We start from the raw sequence: 21,369 nt of genomic DNA, 5'->3' as shown, positions 1-21,369 counted from the left end.
GACATATGATGAACAGCTAGCCAAAAAGCCAGTTATACCCTGTAAATTCACCCATATTTGTTTTATATACATAAGTAAGTTTGCAACAACTCTTAAACAGACATGAAATGTGAAATTAAAAAAAGTTAGTTTTTAGGAAAGGTAGAACATTATGGCATTTTATCATATACAGGAAATACTGAAAAAGTATTTATCGAACACAAGATGAACAGTTAGCCAAAAATCCAGTTATACCCTGTAAATTCAGTCATATTTGCTAAACATAAGTATTATCGAAAAAACTCCCAGAAATGAAATATAAAATTCACAAAACGTTGAATTGTAGCAAAAGTAGAACTAGATCTAGCCCAATTAATGACGCTAAACACATAAGATATACAGCTAAATCATATGCTTGTTATACCCTATAAATTTAATACAAATTTGAGCTTATAAAAACTTCAGTACAAACAAAAATTAAATAAAATTCGATTTAAATAAGAATAAATTTCATGAATACCAGATTTAATCAAATAAAATCCTACATTCTCTGGCATTTTTATTACACGGTAACTTTTAGTCTTATACTCTCTTGTTTACATCCCACAAGCAAATTGCAATGCGCCTAACGAACTGTTTATATGTTCCCTGACTGTTGAAACAACAATAGATTAGTCGCATTATAGTCATGTGTAGTTACTAAAATTCTAAAAATATCTCAACGAATACTTGCACGCTCATCACTCATAATCCAAATACCTTTTGAATACACTCACACTGAACTAGCTAATGATATACCTATTTAACTAAACTAAACGAACAGAGAGGTATTAACATTTTACTCATGAGTAAATCATAAAATTTTGAAAACATATTCTTTTATAGTCCGCAACTCTAATTCGAAAATTTTTGATTTATTTATTTTTATAAAGTTTATTTTCTTAACTTGTCTAGTCTTGCAGAAATGTGTATTCATTTGTTTATTACACTTTTCTGTTGTTATTTATTTTTATTTATTTTATTTTTATATAAACTTTGTTTGGATTTATTTTGTTCTGAACTTATAGGGGACAATGATTATTGGTTTGAGGTTGTACTTATAAATTTTAAAACCTATTTTCATTACGCAATGTAACTTTAACTAGAAAGCAGTAATGAAATTCCAATTACCAATAAGGAAATCTTAAAAATCTTTTATTAAATTTTGTTAAGATCTAAGGCTGACTAATAATAAATAGAACAAAAATATGATCAACATAATTGAAAAGCGTTTTGAAGTTTTACGTATAAATATCAAATTGATTTAGCTCACTTTAATAGCAAATTATTTGCGAAAAATTGAAAGAAATACTATTAAAACAATGAAGCCGAGTTCAAAGAGAGGAAAGCCAATTGGCAATGAGAATCGATTTGGGAGCATTGATAAATTAATGGGAGTGAAAAGATAATAAATAGATTAGTAATGGAGTAAAGCCAAAGATATTAAGGATGTAAGCTAAATGTGGTGTTATACTTTTTGGGGAATTATGGGATGATAGAAGCCTGGTGGATAGAGGAAGGTAAATATTTAGCCGGGATCATTTACAGCTCCTCAGCGGTTGTTGTTTGTTGGCTGCTTAGTCAAATGGAAAGCTGCAACAGCAAAATGTGGCAGCCACAGCGGTAACAGCTGCAGTTTGTTGCTGCAACTAATTGCATTTAGTCACCGGTCACCGGGAACAGATCGTCTAACGGTTGCTTCCGTTAAGCAGACGTTGCAAAGCCCCAACACCAGCAACAAAATAGCGCAAAAAAAAAAGAAAACAGCAATATGGCGAATGATTTTGCAATGAAATCAAAGCAAAACATAGAGCACCCAGAAAAATAGCAACAGCAAAGCAGCAATAGACAATCTAAGTAACAGTAGCTGCTAAAGTTCCACATGAATGCAGCTGGCAAAAGCTAAAAAAAAAGACGGAAGTTGCGGTCATTGAAAGGTAGCTGCATAGCATCCATTGCCAGTGCTGATCAGAGGATGATGATGATCGATCATAATGAGCAATTAGACTATACAAAGGGGAGAAGAATGAAGGTACCTAGAGGTAGGTGCTTGACGCGTGGCAAACATCCGATTGCCGTTGGGATACTAGAAAAGAACATTCTTCGATGCGATGCAATGCGATGCGTAGCTAGTTCCGGTCTTTATAATAAGTCCGCAGTTAGGCAGTTAAGAAGATTGCTTTTAAACGATATTGAAATTATAGCTGGGCCAATGTAAGCAATTGTCAATCGGTGGCTGCTAGCGGAAGTCCGACCCCATCCCTCTGTCCATTCCTCTGACCATTCGCCAGCAAAGTTCACATGGAACAGGTCAAACAGTGAGGCGAATTCGCTGCTATGTGTGTGTGTGTGTAGCTTTAAAATTCTGGTGAAAAGTCGGAAGCGCTGTTGCTTAAGCAATATTGTGTCTCAGGTTTTTTTTCAGTCTTTTTTTTGGGGCACACACAGCAGGGAGGGCAAGAGTTGAGCGCACATGGCGACAATTTAGCCAACGAAACTGGAGTCAGAAGCAGAGCGACTCCACGGCTAATGATCATTTGCGGCGACAGAGAGCAACAGAGAGCGAGAGCGAGAGAGTGGGTTACACACGGAGAGCGAGAGCAAGCGGCAGCGCAAGAGCAGGATAGCTATAGAGCCGACAGCGAACAGGTAATTACACCTGTGCTAATACGCTTCACTGAGCGCGCCATGTGCGAGCGAGACAAGCATATGGTCTGTGGAGAACGACGACGACGTCGACGTCGAGCGGCAGCCCGTCGAGGCAGCTCGGCGAGGTTACAAAAACCCCGTACCAGAGACGAGCCCAGACAAGTCGCAAATTGGAACGCAAGCGAGCGAGTCGCGTAGCACAAAGCAAAAAGATACAAAAAAAAAACAAACCTTAACGTACGCTTAGAACTCCAGAGTTTTGTTAGCCAGTGTGTGACTCAGTTCGACGCTTCAGGCCAGCGATAGTTGTTGCTGCTGCTGTTATTTTTGCTGTTGTTGGTGGCGCGTTCGAATTTTTTTGTGTACGTCGCTTTTGGTGGTGGTTACCTGTCGTGTTGGCCACGTTTGTGTCGATCCGATCAGTGCACCGTCAGCGAGCGGCGCGCGCAGTTCGTCGTTCGTCCCCAGCAACAGTCACATAGTCAACAGTCAACAGTCAGCAGACAACCGACAGCAGTCGGCAGTTGAGCGGCAATAGCGCCAGCTGCGAGCGAGCCAGAGATATCACATACAACACACACACACACAACAACAAGCAAAAGTGTTAGATAAACTGATAATACAATAGCAAAATAGAAATAGACATGCACAGAAACGTGGCGCAAAAAAACAACAAGAACAACAACAACAATAAGAACTCAACAAACAACAATAAAACGAAACGAAAAAAAGAAAACTATATATTAAAAAAACAACAAGAAATGAGCAACGTCAACGGCGAAAACGGAGAATGGCAAAAGCACAGCGCACAGTGTCAATAAAACTCTCGAATTCATTAACACAACACAAAACGTTCTATTAGTAAGCACTTGCAAATTTTGTGCTCCACAACGAGAAGGCGAGAGGAGTCAAGAAGGGAGCGAGGACAACACAGCGGAGCATCGCAGCGTAGAGAAGAAGACTCAAGCAGAGCAAAAAATTAGCGTTGAGAGACCCTATCGAATTGGGAGAAGCAACAGCAACAGCAACTTGTTCACGAGCAACAGTTGAAAGGTCTAAGCTATCAAATAGAGGAGAGCAATGCAAATACACACACACACACACATACACATGGGCTCAGCGACTGGCATAAAACACCTCATAAACGTCAGACGCCAGACAGAAGAGACTCTCAAAAAGTTAGAGCCCATAATAAAAATCAACAGCGACAACAACAACAACTACAACAGCAGCAGCATCAGCAGCAGCAACATGAGCAGCAACAAAAGTAACAACAACAAAATCAACTGCTGACCGTTGTGTCCTTGGCCTCCAAAAGGGCAGGTGAGTTCAATATTTTATTATGTACAAAATAACGATATTATGTATGTATTGTGTTCTCCTTATATTATATGTTATACCTTGCTCTTTTTGGTTTTGGTTTTATTACCATTTTGCCATGCATCATTAATCAGCGTCAACTAATAGATCTTTTGCCTCAAATTATGTTAGATATAAGTTATTCGTGTAGAGATCAAAGATTTACCTGCTAATGTTCAAATGTTAATGAACAAGAGACCCTTTTAACCCACAGCTACATACATATATATTTTGTAGCTTCTCGAACTGATTTACTTTTGAATGCAAACATAAAACTTGTAAATTAAGCAGACTTGTCGTTTTGAGTACTTAAACTAAATATGGCGAAACTTTTGAAATGCCAAAGAGAATGATTTCATTATAGTTCATAATAATTTTTAAAAAGTTTTAAAGTTTGATAATCTCGACATATGAAAATATAATTTATTTAAATTTGTTATGTTTTCTGATATAAGTTTTCTGAATCTTTTGTCAGTTTTATTTTATATTTTATAGTATTTTTTATACTATATTTATCACAAATTTCTTTCTGAAATTCTCCTTATAAAGTGAAGTACATCTAATTTTCCTTGAAAAAACCCCTTTCCGATAAAAATAGCTCCGAATGGGTCTTCGACTTTTCAAGCTTCTCAAAAATCCCCAGCTTCATGTGAACTATATTTAGATTTAGCTGAAAATTATAAGCTTCAAGCTGAACGCTATCCATAATAGTTAACAATGAAAAGTAAGAAACAAATACGTGTCTTTCTTTTTTTGCGCCATCATTTTCAATAATTTGTAGCTAAGAGAGAGAGAGAGAGAGAGAGAGAGAGAGAGAGAGAGTAGATAGAGAGAGAGAGGAAAAAAGCATTTAGCGGCGCTTTAAACAAGTCAATAAACGATTAAAATAATGATTTTTCAAAAAAGCGAGTGAGAGATGGGATACACAAAATTAAAAAAATGAATTATTTTGTAGCCCACACAAAAGGCAAACAGGCCTAAAAAATAATAATAATATTACAGACAAAAGAGAAATAAAAGATAAACTTGGTTGGTTAAAATGAGGAATGAAAAAAAAAAAAAAAAATACTAAGCCAAGCAGAAGAAGACGACGAAAAATTGTATAATAAAAGGCTGCTGAATCGACAGTTGGACAGTTCTCGGCACTGATATTTTTGTTGTTGTTGTGTGTGTGTGTGTGATTTTTTTCTCTTTTTATTTTTGGCTATAATTGCGAGCCAAGTCGCGGCAAGTGACATCATTTTAGGCAACTTTTTGGATTTGGCAAACAAGTTGTACTCGAAGAGTAAAGTTGTTGCTCGCCACACTCGTTGTTTGTGTAGTTGTAGTCAGGGCTTAATTGCTATGACTTTATTAGGTTATCAGTTGTGCGATTGTCTGAGTGAATGTGTGTGTGTGTGCGTGTTGATTTTGATGTACCAATGTTGTTGTGTGTTTGAGTTATGTCTCATTAGCAACACGTGTGAGCCTGAAACTTGAACTCCACCACAGCTCAGCTCTGATCAGCTCAGCAACAAGGCACACACAGATACACACAGATACACACACATTCATACATGAACACATACAGTTGCAATATCAATTACAGCATGCCACAGGAGCAGTCGCAGTTGCAGCAGTTGTTGGAGTCAGTAACTGGTTTCTTTTTTTTTTACTTGGCTCAGTACAGCACAAAATGTACGAGAAGCGAGCATAAAAACCAAAAAAAAAATAAAAGGAAGGAAAAAAAGAAATAAGAAAAGCAAAATCTCATTGCTGTTTGGGACACCTCCTGCACAAAGTTGAAGCTAAAGCTGCAGCTGAAGCTGAAGCTGGCTCCTGCAGGTTTCAAGTTGCAAGCATTTGCCTTGGACTCCGACCGACTCCTAAAATGACCCAGAGCTATCCACACACACACACACACATACACAGCTCTTGCTGTGGCCATAAAGTTGCAGCAGCCGTAGCAGCAACAGCAGCAGGAAACTGAAAGCAGCAACAATTTGCAAACTCATGCCAAGGCAGCCTTAAAAGGCCGCTACTTTACTCCGATCTACAACAATCTGCTCTGACTAAATCCCTGGCAAATAAAAGTGCGTGATTTGTGTGTGTTGAGGGCAAGTGATGTGGCCACCATCAACGGTGCAGCCGAGTGAGGCACAAGTGAGAGACAAGTGAGAGACAAGCGAGAGACAGCGCCGAGAGAGCGCAAAGTGTGTGTGTCTGCCGACAATCCATCAGGTCTGTTGACCCCCAAGAGGCCACAGAGCTCTGCTTCTGCTTCTGCCGCTGACTCTCATACTGACTCTGACTCTGATTCCGACACCAACTCTGACTCTGACTCTGCCGCTGTTGGTGGCAGTTGTGCGCCTGTCTAATTGCCGTCAAAGTCGCAACACTTAGCCAGGCTCAAAGTCGTGTGAATCTGCCACCAGTTGAGCATCAGCTTCAACCTGTAATAATTGCCAGCGGGTCATGCAGCAGCTTCAACAGCTTCAACAACTTTAACAGCAGCAGCAGTCGCAATAGTTGAAAGTCTCATCTTCAACTTCAACTACAAGCTTGAGCTTGAAAGTTCCTTTATCACACACTTGCAAACGTCAACAGCTTGCAAAAGTGTTTCTTCGCCTGCTTCGTGCACAGATCACACACAACACTTAACCATGACAATGAGCTGAATTACAACTAACTGCAACACGAGACGAGCACAACTACTTAACTCTAACGAGCCGTGAAAAGTTAAAGGATAATGAACTCCGAAAACGAATGGCAAAGCACTTAAGCTTCCATTAGAATGCCTAATGTTTTGGCATATAATAAAATGGAAATGTTGAGTAGGGATTTTCACCGAAGGGTTTCAAATTTCATTGACTTGTTGAATAAGATTGTTGAATTCAATTTCAGAGTATTATCAACTGTAAAGAAATACATTTATAAATTTTTTAAATTATATTAATTTCAATACTACTTTTGTAAGTACGTATAATTGCACTTCAGCATCAAATTCTCTGAGCTTTTTTTTTACTATACTAAAGCATTAACCCTTTGGCTAACTCTTTAGTTTAGATCGTTTTTTTTATGCGCTTCGCGTAAAAACTTTATATTAGCTTGACTTTTCAGCAGAGCAAGTGTAGTTCGGAGTCCAAGTGTCTTGTTAGTTGGCTTCGTTGTAGTTGTGTTATTTTTTTTTTTTTGGTTTTTATTTTCCGGCATGTCGAGCACTTCTGAAAAAGTTGCTGCGTTTCCTGGAATGGTCTCAGACCCTAGCTCCAGAGTCAGAGTCAGTGCTGGAGCCGGAGCCGGAGTCAGCCAGGGGCCAGACAATCTCACTCGCTCATTTTATGTTTTATTTATTTTTATTTGCTTTTTTTTTGAGTGAGTGTGTGTGTTTTTGTTGTATTTACTACATATATGTGTACCTATGTTTTGTTTGCTTTTTACATTTTATTTTCTTTTTTTTTAATGCTGACGGTAGCGCTGACCTTTTTCGTTGTTGATGTTGTTGTCACATTTTTTTCGGCAGAAATTGTAAAAAAGATTTTGTTCAAAGCGCCGCTGCGACGGCGGCGATCTGCGTTTGGGGCGTTAATGATCGCCGCTGGGCCCAAATGGGATGAGCTAACTGGATTGGTAGCATTGCAAATAGCCCAACAATTGGTCAAAAAAGAAAAACGAAAAGGAAGGGTTATTGCTACCGGTCGCAAGAGCAACACACGCAACTTGGCAACAAATGGCATCATTTAAAAGCCCATCAGGGCAGGCAGCTTAGCTCTGAGCTACAGTTACAGCTACAAGTTTAGCTGCAGCTTTGATGTTGCTGTTGTTGCTGTGTCCAACTCAAAGTCACAAAGTCAAAGTCAGAGTCAGCCACGATGAAGACGAAGAAGACTCCATCTTCATCTTCAGCTTCAGCTTCATCGCCAACGTTCAGCGTCCATCGTCACACAGGTGCACAGCAGGCAGTAGTCACAACATCGCACTGCTCATATATCTTTTGCGCTTTTGGGTTTGTCCAGCTGCAGCAAAGAGTGGACACAGACCGAGAGAGAGAGAGAGAGGGAGAGGAAGCAGCAGAGCAGAGAGGGGGAGGCCGGCTGCTTCAATTGATGCTGACAGCGAATGAAAGGCGCTGCTGCTTGCTCCAAACCGATCTGAGCTGAGCTGAGGTCGTTGAAGCAGCAACCGCAGAGACTCTGACCAGCGATTCAGACTCAGACTCAGACTCCGACTCAAACTCAGATTCAGACTGCGACTCTGACTCTTACTTCCTCCAGAGAACCAGTTTGAAGCCACGACCACGACAACGTCGACTCCCCAGATCAATTCTAGCAGATTTCACTTTTTTTCCTGTGTCTCTACTCCATACGTTCGCTTCTCGCCAAGTCTTGACTCTCGACTCTGGGCACTGTCTGTATTTTTTTTCTTCTGCTGCTCGTTTTAAGGTGCAGCTCGAACAGTTGCAACTGTTGCCTGTTGTCTGCTTGTCGTCGTTTTGTTCCTGCAACGTTCACCAGCTTCCAAGCAGAGCTCCAGCATCAGCATCAGCTTCGCAGCTCTTCTGCATTGCATTTTTATCTGAATGAGTCGCGCAAACATGTTGTCGTTGTTGGCTTCGTTGCATGCCACAAATGTGCGATTGGCATGTCAAAAGAATTATGTATTGATTTTTGATTTCGCATCGCGGAAGAATCCTTCTTTTTTCGTTCGATGTCTTCTCCTAGGCAACTGTCCGCCCCCAAAAGTCCCATTAAGGCGCTACAAAAATTAAAACTCATGTAACTCGCAAAGGATGGCCAAAAAAATACAGAAACAACAAAAACAAAACGAGTTTGCTCTGAGCAAAGTGGGCGCCGCTTGGACGGCGAAAATGAATGACACTAAACGCTACTGACAGCAAACATTTGTCGGTCGACTATCTCAACAGGAGTAGTTAATTACTTTTGCACGAAATTATGTTAGTTAATTGATTAAGCGTCGAATATTTTGAGCGCTTTTGATTACGAACTACGAACCAAGCGGACAGCTAGACAGCAGCCAGTCGTAAAACAGGCTCTAGCCGTGCCTTAAAAAAAAAAAACTCCACTCAAAAATTGCAACAAACTCTGGCGAAAATACTTCGATCGCAGCCTCTTGCTGCACCCACCCACGCGCTGCAGGCAACGAGCTAGGATGGGGATTTTGCTGCTGTCTAAATATGTACATGGGCGGCACTTTTTTTTCTGTAATGGCGGAGGGGGCTTTAACATCAAATAACCCGGCACGAAGCGCAGACAAGAGACAAACTTAATGGCGGAGTTGTGCTGCCTTCAAGAGAATCGATCCGAAAAATATAATTAAACAAGACTTTCCCTACTTGAGCCAAAGTAGATAATCCTGCAATCGAAGTTTGGCAAAGGAAAGTTGTAAAGTTACTTTAGGCAGAACATTTCGCAAGCAAGATGAACTACGGCTTCACTATATAGAGTATTGCAAATACTATAGCTAAAACATTTTTTAAAAAGCAAAACAGCGGCTAGAAAGAAAAGTATCTTATAATTAAGTAAACTCTATAAAAATAAATAAGTATCTTAAAGTTCCAAATTCATCTACTGCATATTTCAAGCACCAAATCGGTAGCTGATGAAAACGTATTTTAATGTTGTGTCTAAACTGACTCAACTACAAAAAATATCTCTAAACGAAATGCATACGAAATGATAAAAATGTATCTTTAAGTTTGAAAAAAATTATTTCACAACTACAAATTCGGCTAAATGCAAAGCAAAGCGGTAGCTAGATAAAAATGTATCTATAAGTTATGTAACATTGAGACTGTAAGCGAAAACATTGTATCTCAAAGCTATGCAAATTCGTAGGCGCTTTAATTAGTTTGCGCAAATTAAGATGTAGATCAGTGTCGATAGATTAAATGCTGATAGTAAATCTGATATCATCATAACTTATGCGCTGACTGTGAAAATCGAAAACCAGCTTCGGCTGAGTATAAACTTGTGTTTTGTTGAGATCCATTTGACCATTAGCTGGCCTATGATAAAAAGAAGTCTGGTTTTTTGTATTCTTCTGTATTTTCGAAAGGCAGCACTAGAAGAGATAAGCGCAACACAGTTTAGGCAGATATTGATCTATTGAAGACTGGTTTTTAGGGCCAGCAGCTTATGAAACACACATAATACAATTTATGAGCTGAGCCGAGTTAAGTGAGAGAACTTGAATGCGATAGACAGCCATTGCTATTGTTAATAACTATCTATTATAGTTGTTCACAGAAATATAATGTAAGTGTGTGTGAGTGTGTTGTTAATAACCAACAGATACACACACACTCACACATACACACACAAATTAGTAGAGGGCCAGACAATAGAACGAATCGTTTCACATTGTCATTTAAAGCTTTGCCAACGCATTCAAAATTGCGCGCATTGTTTGTGTGACTCGCATTGTTGTTGTTGTGGTTGCTGTTAGTGTTGTTTTTGTTGCTCCTCCTCCGTTACTGTCAACTACTCGACACACGCAGATAACCACAAAAACACAAACAACAACGAACAAAAACAAAAAAAAGTAAAATAAAATTACATACACGACTTTTTCATAACAGTCACGTTTTTCTCGCTCTCTTTTCTTGAGTTTTGTTGTTGCTATTATCATATACACATATATTTGTTACTTTTATTTGCTTTGCTGACGGGCCACAAAACAAAAAAACAGAAAACAATAAAAAATCGGGAAGCGATATTCAATTGTAGCACTTCTGACGCATCGAGTAAGCAAACAAATCAGTCCGAAAAAATGTAGAAGAAGAGGGAATGGAAAATCTTTTAAATCAGATTAGAAACCGGGAGAGAGATACAACAGCTTGAGCTTCATCAGCGTTGCTTACACAGCACAAAATAAGATACAAAGCTGCACACAACTACAAACACATACAATGAGTTCGAGCTCAAGAGGGAGATTATGATGTTCGGAGCGCGTTTTAGCCTGGCACATTGCATTGGCACTCAGACGTCGCCAGGCTGCCAAGTTAATGACAGCTTCAAGTTACTCGCGACTCGACTGCGAATGCGACTGCGACTCCGACTTCGAGTTCGAATGCGGTCTTTTGGCTTTGACTCTCTTGGCAATTAGTTAAGGCAGGCCACTCGCGCCATACGTGGCGTATACGTAATATGACTATATATCATCAACGCGCTCTCTCGATCGCTGTGTGTGTGTGTGTGTGTTTGAATGATGAGTGTTGAGTGCTGGCCTGGCAAATAATTGCTACTGTTCATCAGCGTCGTGAGCTGCCAACATATAATTAAGATCCGGACAACAGCAGCAGCAGCAGCAGCAGCAGCGCCTCATAAAGGTCACCAAAAAGTCTTATTCTTCCGTTAGCGCTCTCTCTCTCACGCTCTCTCTTTCTCTGTCTTTTGGACTCTCTCGGATCATTTAAAACGCAATAATTTACTAAATAAGGCAGCAGCCGAAAACATCAACGAAATGTGCATTTGTGCATAACTTGGCACAATTATGAAATACTTGAAAGGCTTCCACTATCGAAACCGGTTGTGGAGAGAGAACCCAAAGAAAACTTCATAAATAATAATGAAGGATAATGATGATGATGTTGCAAGCAGTCAGACGGACAGACGGGCAGACGGACAGACAGACAGGGGGAAATGCCACGCCAAGCTGGCTGCAGCAGAACTGGCTGAAAGTGCCGCCAAGATTTATGCATGTAAAAACTGAGTGTGTGCAGGAAGAAGATAAATACAACAAAGTCTGGCAGGGCATTAAAACTTAACTTCTGCATGCAAGCCGTAGATGAAGATGAAGCTTGAGGCGGGGGTGTCTTTACACGCAGCTCCCCGGGCCGCTTTATTTGTCAAGATTAATTACAAAATTTGCGTTAAATCATAATTTTCAATGTTTTACGACACAAGAAAAGAGGGGGGAAGAGAGGGCAGCACCTTCCGCTGATTTACGGCTGCTTGTTGTCGACTCGTTGTTGCCGCTTGCTGTTGTTGTTGTCGTTGTTGCTGTTCTTGCTGTTGTTGTTGACAAGCCCACGCTGACTGGCCAAAAAGGCGTGTGGCAACAACGAGAGAGCATTTGCCATTTTGCCTGGGAATGACATTTATGGCCTCGCTCTGTGCCATACCAAATGAATTTCTGTCTACAATTATTTCTACGTTTTTTATTTGATTTTTGTTTGGTTTCGGTTTTTTTTTTCTACTGATAAGCTGGCCGCAAAAATTTGATTGGAAAAATTGGTTGTGCTAAATTTAATAGCAAACTGCGCAAAAACAAGTTTTATTTTTGTTTAATTTCAACAAAATACGTTCTCGATAAAAGCAGCTCAAATTGCAATTATTGTGCTAAATAATATTAATTTGAAGAAGGCAAAAAGCTTCAATATCTTTGCAAAGATCTTTTAATGTTTGTAATCGAAATTTTCTGGGAAAATTAGTAACATTTCATTGTCTAATAACTGACAGGCAGCAATAGATATTTGCTGGCTATAAATCACATATTTAACATTTACGATTTGAGGAAATTAAAACAGAAACAGATAACAGAAAAAACAGTCCAACAAAAAAAAGCTTAAAAGGCAATAACTTAGAGCATACAAAAATGTCTAAAAATATGCAATTACTTGGCACTTAACTAGAACATACAATAGAGTTAATTAACTTTTTTAATGTGTGAATTGTATTAAAGTAAAGTTTTATTATTTGCTTGCAGCGCAACAACGCAACATCAATGAGGGCAAAACTAGAAGCTGGCGGCATTTGACATTTCCCCGGAGTCCTTTTTGTGCTGCATTTGCGACAAATGGAGCGAAGTTTTGTGGCAGGTAAGCGCAAGCGACTTTTATGCTGTTTATGGTTTTAATTAAGAGAGAAAGAGATAGGGATATATAGAGAGAGAAAGAGAGACACGAGGTGCAACATTGGTGCAGCTCATTAGCAGCAATTTGTTGGAGCATGCCGACAAACATCGTTTTCATGAGAAGCGCACACGCTCCCAGAGCTCCTCAAGCTGAAACCTTATATGAGACTAGCTTGCTGCGTGAGTTGTGCGTGAGTGTGCGAGTGTGTTGAACTTGTTAATTATGCATGTGGTACAGTTTTTCTTTGTTGTTGTGGCTGTATGTGTGTGTGAGGCGTTATCTATCAAGCGAACGTAGCAAGCCGAATCGTTAAATTCAAATTGACAGCGTCGCACAATCAGTGAAAGCGTGTGAACTGAACTTGAGACTTTGCCAACAGCAGACAGACTGACAGATAAACAATAACAATACATAAAAAACCACAGGGAAACAAGAGCTAAAATACAAACTGAGCGCCGGATTTGCCTAATGCATATGCAAAGAAACTTTGTGTGGCATGAGCCGGTATGAGGAGGAAGGAGGCAAGAGGAAGGCACAAACAGAGTGTGGTAGCCGACACATAAATCTACACATGTTTACACATTAGCCAAAGGCACTTTAACTCTATGTGTGTTTGTAAGCTTCCAAGCTACACACAACATTTGCCATATCAGTTGACAATTTGTCAACTGGCTGCGACTTGAATGACATTTTCCATACCGACCAACCGAACAAACAATGGACAATAACAACAACAGCAACAACAACTTGCCGATTCCAATTCATGAAATGCACAATTGTTGTCTGCTGCCTGCTGTCAGCAACAGCAACAACAATAACAACACAAGTATTTCAAACAACAACAACAGCAACAGAAGTCATTACTCGTTTTGTGACTAGACCGAAAGCATAATATTGATAAGTGTTCCAAGTGAATTTCATTGCACAAGTGGCCTTATCAAAATACCTTTACCTATCGCACACCCACATACATGCTTAAGGTGTAAAAGTGTGTGTAAGTGCAAGTGTGAGTGTGTGTGTGTGTTTGTGTTTGTTTAAAGTGTGAGTCAGGTTAATAGATTTCGTTTCATTGTCAGACACATTTTGTGGGCTATATGTCATCGTTTTCATTTGACAGTAGCTGTTGTATATCTTCTCACCTGCTTATGAAATACGAATAATTGGGTATTTGCAACTATCGAACAAATTTAGAATATCTTTTTACTAGGGTTTTAAATGTTAAGAGTCTAAGCTAGTACATAAAAGAGAATATAATAAAAGACGTTCAAAGAACTACAATCGAATGTGCTCTACTGTGAGATACCCTGTACATCTTTTCAATAAAACCAGATTCTACAAATATACCACAAATATGATGCAAAAATATAGCTTTATATGGTATATAAATATAAGAATACATTTTAAATATACCATAGAGAACAAAATACACTGGATTGTCAGGCAAAGGAACTAAGACCCGATTGCAGTATACGTTTTTTTGCCATACAAAAGTGATTCCTGAATAACTTTTACAATTTGTATGTGCTTGAAACCAAATTTTCAGGAATCTTAAATACTATAATTATTAAGATTTGTACATACACCCAAGATCACCACTCTTCAGAGCAGAAATAACAAACAAAGCTTAAGAGATCAACATCTCATAGTTATAAAGTCAACACATATTAGAGTATTAATATTTGTGCTTGTATTAGTGAAAGGTGTGTCGTAACAAAAAACATATATATAAAAATGCTTGGACAAAGCTGAATTAAAAGTGAGAGAAGGTTCTCCAGCACACATTAAGCGCTTAGAAAGGAGATTTGTTTCATGGAGTCTTAGCCTTGAGTTCAAGTTGTAAAGCTGCAGGTGAAAAACCTGATTTTAGATTTTGGCTCGTAGGTACCCAACTTTTTTATGGCATATTATCAATTGAGGCAAATGATAAGCCCCAAGTGATCATAAACTATAAACTATATACACTTTTCCAAAGCAGTTTATGGCCTCGTCATCTATCATTTCGCATCTGAGAGAAGCTTAAAGTTGCGCTCTTTTTTTCTCAGTTGGTCTATGATCATTTGAGTTTGGTCATAAATCCGCATCTATTACTTATCAGCAGTTGGGAATCTGTTCGGCTCCTGTGCTCCTGGCCAGCTTCGAGCTGCAGAGAGATAAATGTGCCCGCGAAAACTTTGACAAGCGATTAACTTTACAATTTATCGCGTGGTCGACAAAAAAAGAGAGGAAAACAAAGTCTCAATTGAAGCGGCGATTGTCGTAAATCTTTTCCTCTCTCACTGACTCTTTCTCTCTCTCTGTTTCTTTCTGCTGCCGCATGTTGCGTCATTAATTTAACTAGTTGTTGCAACAAGCGTCTGGGTCAGGCATCCTGATTAAAACATCAGGCCAAGAAGTAAGCTCTGTTCTGTTCTGTTCTCTGTGCTACCTGCACAGCTGCCACAAGTTGTGCAGTGGCAAGTGGCAAGTGGCAAACGTTGTTGTGTGCCCACTTGGCGTATTTATTTATGCATGTTTAAACATATTTAATGTCATTATGGGGCACCCAAGACCAACACGCATTTAATTATGCTCAACGCATTAAATTAATGAACATTTTTATCAGCGTGCCGCGCAACGTAAACTCTCAAGTTGCCATGCAGGTTTTCTGTTCATCTTCTTCTTGTTGTTGTTGTTGTTTTCCTTTTCGTTATCCGCGCCCAAGAACCAAACTGCAACGTGCCACAGTTGCAACAGTAGCTGCCGCTGCCGCTGTTCCAATATATTTATTGCAGCATCCACAGCGCTGTCGTTGTCGTTGTTGTCGTGTTGTCTTCGTCGCCTTTTGCCGCGTTTTAATCGCATTTAATATATCATTTTATTAAGCCAATCGTTGGCTGTCGCTTGTCTCTGTGTTGTTGATTCTCTCTTGGGATTCTCACTTGAGCTCGACGCTCGACACTCGTTGCGTCTGCTTAGCGTCTGGCTTGGCAATTTGCGTAATGCTGTCATAAGGCTGTCAGTTTATCATTCTCGACTCGCGCTGCTTTGCATCTCTTTATATTAATTTCTTGAATGACTCAAAGCGGCGCCTCTAGCGACATGTGATGACACCTAACTAAAGCTTCACTGTGGCAGTTGAAGTCGCTGTTTGCAGTTGCAGTTCGCAGTTTGCACGCTGTCCACTTGACAGCTAGATGAAATGCAGCAATGCCTGGCATTTAATTGTGGCATGTGGCAAGTTCCAAGTAACTGCCTAGTGTTGTTTTGCAGCTGCTGGTTAACTGCAAACAGCATTCCACAGCTCAGCTCAGCTCAACTCAACTCAACTGAACTCAAACCAGCCAACAAAGCAGCCAACAGTCGACTAACCAGGCCAATTGTCAAATGCATCGACCAAAGCCACCCTACGAGATCGCTTTCAGTTGTCGCGCCTGCCTCTTGGCGCGTTGTTTTTTGTGGCCCAGCCCCAGCCTGTTGCCTGTTGCCTGTTGCTCTCTGCTGACCACATAACTTACAACAGGCCAGCCTTACAGAGTAGAGTTCCCAGTCAACAGCAGTTCCCAGTCTTTAGTCTTCGGCCTTCAGTCTTCAGTCTCCCCCAGTCTTGCTTGCAACTACAGTCTTTACTATTTTGTTGTTGCTTCGCCTGCTCTCGCTTTAGTTTCCTGCCTTTAATGTTGGCTCTATTATGTAGAGCAGCGGCATTAGCCGATGGCAGATGGCCAACGAGCAAGCGCCTAGATAATGCCAAGGGAAGTCTTACAATAGAGCTCCCAAGTTGGGGGCTGTCGAAGCAGAACTGATGTGTGCATAATTTAAGTGAGCATGTGGCTGAGGATTGCAGATGCTATGCCACAGATTAATCTGTTGCAACTTGCCACAAAAAAAAGTATAAACGATATTAAGAGAATAAAAGCTACATTGAAGTAGAAAAGAAAACTATGTATATTTAAAAGAGTTCAAGACTTAATGCATACAAAAAAGCTGTTGAGAGCCTTCAAAGTAATTCTGAATACATTTTCTTTTCAATGCAAATTGATTGTAAAGTGTGTTACACAAATCGTTGCAAAATGTGTAAAAGAAAAGTTGAAAAACAAGTATTTATAAGACTAAAGAAAAGTTCAATTAGAAAACTTTAAAATGTTCCAATAATGTGTTGTAAGATGAAGTCAAGTGTTGATAATAATTGAGTAAATTCAAACAAGAAAAACAATATTTTTTAATGAATGCATTTTTTAAGCTAAAGTATATATAAGTCCCTCACTCACTCTTCTGGCAGCTCTTGTGACCTTGCTAGTTACAACGCCTTTCATTGATACTTATGTTATGTATCTCTCTCTTTCAGTGTTCTTTTGCAGACAACTTGAACATGTCAATCACGTTGTGAATGTGGAGTTGCGAAATGGCCGCGAGACGCTTCCTGTTGGGTAAGCTGATGCTGCTGCTGATACCTGATACATGAGACAACTAGGCAAGTAGAAGACAGTCAAGACAGACAGACAGACAGAGAGACAGACAGTCAAGGGGCAGTCAGATTGATGCTTAGTCAAAGCAAATGCCAATGCCAAGAGTTTGACAAAAAACTTGACTTGAACACGCACACGCAGAGGCACAGTTGACCCTGCCTAAAGCGACCCCTCGCTGACCTTTACCGCCTGCCGCGACTAATTTATCAAATAAAAGCAAAGCGAAATTGAATGTCGGTTCAGAGACGACGACGACGCATAATTAAGCTAAAAGGAAAAGAGACACAGAGCAAAAGGAAGGCAGCGGTATATTATGTTTTTTTTTTTTTTACCTTTTTTTGGGGGCCTACAAATGCGTTTTTAAACCATTGAGCAACGCCTCTTTCTAACAGTTTTTTTTGTTATTAGTTGTGGTTTCCATTCGCCTGTTTGATTTTTGTTAATTGCCGCTTATTAATCTTAGGGCTATTTCGCTGTGGCCCGTTTAATGGTCTTGCAAACAAAAATTCTAATTAATGAAATATTCGGGGAGAAAAAGAAAAAGCCACATTTTGTTAAACACAAAACAAAATTCCAAAAACGAAACTATTCTGGCCATTGTTTGGACGTCTTTCGACAATTAATCATAAAGAACAGGCTCAGCATCCACAAAAAGAGAAAAAAACTGTAGAATCTTCCAATAGACAAAGCCTAGGCATTGTCTATGAGATTGCTCGACGATCTTGCTCAGTGCGGCGCATTGACAAATTTGTTGGCAACTTGCAGCTTCAAATTAAGTTATCAATCATTTTGTGCTGTGATATCAAAGCAGCCGCGCTTTGATTAAACTGAAAACTGAAATTGAAATTGAGGGGCGACATTTATAATCAAATGATATTGAAAGTCAAGATGGTGGTCCAAACACAGATCTCTCTCCCATTCGAATTGACGTTGGTACAGTTTGAGTTGCTAACGAGTTGAGTTGATTCGAGTAGACGTAGTCGTATTTTCTGTGTTTGTAGAGTTGAAAGTTGCCAGGTAGATATCGCTTGTGATTGAAACGAAATATAAAATTACATTAAATTACCGGATGTAATTGCGGTGGTCGTGCCAGTCGCTCAACTCAACCCAACTCGACTCAACTCGACTGAACGCAACGCAACTTAACTGAGCTCAGTCTCAGTAGCAGAGCGTCTGTCTGCTCTCTTGCTCTGGTCAATGAATCATGGCCAAAACGAAGTGCGACGCAATTGTAGTCAGGGCAGTTGGGACAACAGGGCAGCTAAAAAAAAACACAAAAACAAAAGACTCTGGCAACGAACTTGAAGCACTTGGCGTGGGCGCACGCTCTCATGACCAAAAACGAAACAAGAAAACAGGAGAAGAAGTTGAAGCAGCAGAGGGCAGTTTCTTTATGTGTGTGTGCAAACCCACGCTGCACTTTAAAAACTCGTAAAAACAAACACACACACACACAGAAGCGTACGCTGTGGGCCTCGCAAGTCAATGACATTTGTCGTATCTTATCAGAGGCAAACGATTTTGTCAAACGAGCAGCAGCAACGACAACAACGACAACGACGACAACTGCCGGCACATTAAATGCCACTTTTTCACGCCACACGACATTTTCAATGCGCATTTAGTTGTCAATTATTTTTGATAGCCAGTCGCATGCCGATAAGAACACACATATAGCATGTCTGGTTTTTGTTTCTTTAGTTGCAGTGGCACCGTTGCAGCATCCAAGATTTGCATATTGAGCGGTTGTTTGTCTTTGCCAGCGTTTTGAGAGACATTACTTTAAGCCGCGGCTGTATTAGCCCATTTTGGGCAGCGACTTTCTAAGGCTAAAGCACACAACTGGTTAAAAAGGCATAAGATAGTTACTTGCGACTGACACAAATCGCTGACAGTTTGCAGCTCTCGAGTTAATTTATGAATGAGATGTCGAGAGATCTGGCCCAAAAGTATGCGGTCAACAATCATGGCCAAAACTAAATTGAAGCCATTCGTCACGAAATCTCAATAAACTCTTCACTAAAAAACTAAACATTAAAAATAATAAGCCACAATTATTGCAATAGATTGACATATTTTCGTGAAGATAAATTTAATTGCTGGCTTCCATATTTTTGTAAGCTTCTTTTCGAATTTATTTAATGTGCAATTGATTTATGGCAGTAACAACTCATTTAAAGTTGACTGCTAGCTCAATACGGTATTAAAAATAAATTACAAGAATTATATTTACTGGAGGTATTAGTCTCACATTAAGTGCTTCGCATAATAATTTATTGTCTGCTTATTTTATTTTTTAGTTTAAATGCTTCAAATAATAATTTATTGTCTGCACATTTTCGTATAATTTTGAAATTGCTATTCAATTTATAATGTGAATTTAACATCAGTTTCACTCAGCATCTTTATGCCGTGGAAAATTGCATTTGTTCACATGCTTCGATGTTGTACAATCAGAGCAGCTCGTTGTGACCCATATAAAAGATTTCAATTGAATATATATATGTATATGTGTGTGCGTGTAACGCAAAGCGTGCAACAATTTTCGTTGAAAACAATTTGCAGCAAGCAAACACAGGCGGAGAAACAGACTGAAAAAATGAAAATAAATATTTTCGCAGTGCATATGCCACGCACGTAGCAAAGGCAACACAACTGTGCAACAGCAGACAGACAGACAGACAGACAGAGAGACAATCAGACAATCATGCACATAATCATGCCATCAATATATGGCAATTATCAATGAAATTTATAACAATCCACGAAATGTAACGAAAACATAACCGACCAATAAAAATTTCATTTTCATAAAGCAGGCATCTCAAAATCAGGAATTGCGAATGAGAATGAGAACGCTGGAGCAGCTGCAGCAGCAACCAATGTGAATGCCGCGTGCTGTGTCCAGTTCAGTTCGTCATACTCGAAACATGATGTTGTATTTCTTGTTGTTGGCTGCTTTGTTGCTTGTTGCCTGTTGCCTGCTGCCTGTGATCTGCATCATAAAAACGTGCCAGATTGATGCGTGATTGAAATGCCAATTGGCTCACAAAAAAAAAGTCTCAAGTTGTAGATGAAGCTGAAGTTGCCTCGTTATTGTTGTGTTGTGTTTGAGGCACGTCGTTTGCTACAACTCAGAATCGGACTTGGACTCGGATTCGAACTCGGACTTTCGAGTGGTAGAAGCGCGTGTGGTTACCGTTAAGGCCTGCTTAAGAGGCGTCTTCATACCTAAAAACACGTATCTTCAATCTTTTCGCTCTTTCTACCTCTCTCAGTTTGCATTGTCATTGCAGACAATTAGAACTGGCTTTGATTCCATACAGAAAAGAGAGCATAGAGCATTTGACTGCAATTTGCTTAAAAAGGCCGCGTTGATAAACGATAAAACAGTTTGCTTACTGTTACCTTTTGGCCATATACGACAACGACAACAACGACGACGACGATGTTGTTGTTACCGATTTCCGTCGCTTACCGTTCTTAGTAGAGTTGAGTTGAGTTGAGTTCTTGTCCATGACATGGTCAAGACCATGACTAGTTTCTTTTCTGCTTTTTCTTTTTATGTTCTACTCTTTGCCTGCCGGGTAACTGCACTCTGCTAAGCAGCTTGTAATGCTGGAAAAACAAAATGAAACAACAGAAATGGGACAAAGAAGGAAGCGTGAAAAAAATGAGAGAAAACAAACTGTCAACGCACATAATAGCCAAAATAAATTCTTAAGAGCATTTATAAATAATTTCGGTTACAACAAGATAACAACAGCTATAAGCAGCTTTATGCCTTTCAAGACTAATAGACCGATAAATTGAAATTTTTCTGAAGGTTGACTGTTAGTAAAAAGTGTTTTAAAAAGTTTTGAATTCAAATTCAAAAAGCGAACAAAATATCCTTATATAATATCGTATGTTAGATACGATCTGGAAAGTTGTTTGCTAAATTAAAAAAGGGTATATAAATATCCTTATTTGCTGACAATATAGAACTGCTTCATCGTTGATAGTGTAAAAAGACTTCCATATTAGAACGCCTTTCTTGTTGCT

General features: G+C 39.5%; 1 long non-coding RNA gene across 1 annotated transcript; it reads left to right on the top strand.

Annotated features, from left to right (window-relative positions):
* Positions 1-2,839: 2,839 nt before the first annotated feature.
* LOC133847060 (uncharacterized) lies at positions 2,840-18,610 on the top strand. The gene is made up of 3 exons (XR_009895120.1): positions 2,840-3,990; positions 12,733-12,844; positions 17,205-18,610. It is a non-coding gene; the product is annotated as an uncharacterized LOC133847060 (long non-coding RNA).
* The last annotated feature ends 2,759 nt before the right edge of the window (positions 18,611-21,369 follow it).

This window comes from Drosophila sulfurigaster, chromosome 2L (genome assembly GCF_023558435.1).
Source record: "Drosophila sulfurigaster albostrigata strain 15112-1811.04 chromosome 2L, ASM2355843v2, whole genome shotgun sequence".
Taxonomy (NCBI): domain Eukaryota; kingdom Metazoa; phylum Arthropoda; class Insecta; order Diptera; family Drosophilidae; genus Drosophila; species Drosophila sulfurigaster.
Note: the sequence above shows the minus strand (reverse complement) of the source record. Positions and strands in the feature narration are given on the sequence as shown.